Source organism: Dromiciops gliroides, chromosome 1 (assembly GCF_019393635.1).
Source record: "Dromiciops gliroides isolate mDroGli1 chromosome 1, mDroGli1.pri, whole genome shotgun sequence".
NCBI lineage: Eukaryota > Metazoa > Chordata > Mammalia > Microbiotheria > Microbiotheriidae > Dromiciops > Dromiciops gliroides.
Window position 1 is genome coordinate 347381571 of NC_057861.1, and position 1094 is coordinate 347382664.

At 35.3% G+C, this 1094-nt stretch overlaps 1 pseudogene; it reads right to left on the reverse strand.

The window, feature by feature from the left end:
- Nucleotides 1-249: 249 nt before the first annotated feature.
- On the reverse strand, nt 250-401 carry LOC122749039 (annotated as a pseudogene).
- Nucleotides 402-1094: the final 693 nt, after the last annotated feature.

The window sequence follows — 1094 nt, forward strand, 5'->3', positions numbered from 1 at the left end:
CCTCACTCTTTCTTTTCTTTCTTTCTTTTTTATTTATTATATAATGCCCATTTATTACCAACCAATCAAAGCAATACAAGATAACAAAAGAGCAGGAAAATCTATTCAACAATGGTTTTTTATGTGTAAAAGGTACTTTTTTCAAAATAGGAGGTTAGTGGCAATTATTTTTTGTCTGTATGGCATGGCTTGGTGCAATGTTTGGACTTGGTACAGAATAAACAAAAGGCATCCTGACAGTATTTTTTTTTAGAAACCCAATTTGGTCCTTGTCCAGTGTATCCTCTGAGTTGAACCTTATCTTACTGCTCCTTTTCATAAGAATCCACTGAGAACTAGGATGAATTTGCTCTTTTTTTTTTCTTTGCAAGGAACCTCTTGATTCTGAAAGTATTGTGGAAAGTCAAGTGTCACAGCAGTACAAAGAATCAAAGTGGGCTTTACTCCATTGGTGGATCCAACAATGACAATGCTCAAGGCCTATATAGGAAGCTCCTGCTTACAGCCACTCAGGCAGAGGAAACATGAGAATATCCCTGGCCAAAAATGGGTAGGAGCAGGATTATGTATGAACAGGATTGTGTATGAGCAGGATTGAAAGACAGCATGGTATAGTGGACCAAGAATTGACTGCATTCTCTCCATGATCCGTCTTTCCATATTCCAGACTTTATTTTGCTCCTTTTTTTTAAACAAGTGGGAAATTTGTCCTTCTCAGATCCTTAATGGTTGTTTGATTTTATCAGGGTTTTCTTAGCGATGAGCATACCTATACTATAAATAAAAACCTCTAACAGTCTTCTTTTGGGACCTCTGCTATACACTCATGTAATTGAATGCCATGTTTGTTTATGTAACTTTCCTTGGTACATATAATAAATACTGCAATAAATGATATACTATAAATATGCATATTAATGTTTGGAGACACAAGCTATGAATACAAAGGAATTAATAGCTATTTCCCAGAGGATTTTTATGGAAGAACTTAGTTGGCACTTGAACCTAATATCATGCTTATCAGGGAGATGTTAGAAAGGTATATGGCTTTTCCATATAATGCCATTATAATAGTCAGCATGATATTAGTGCAT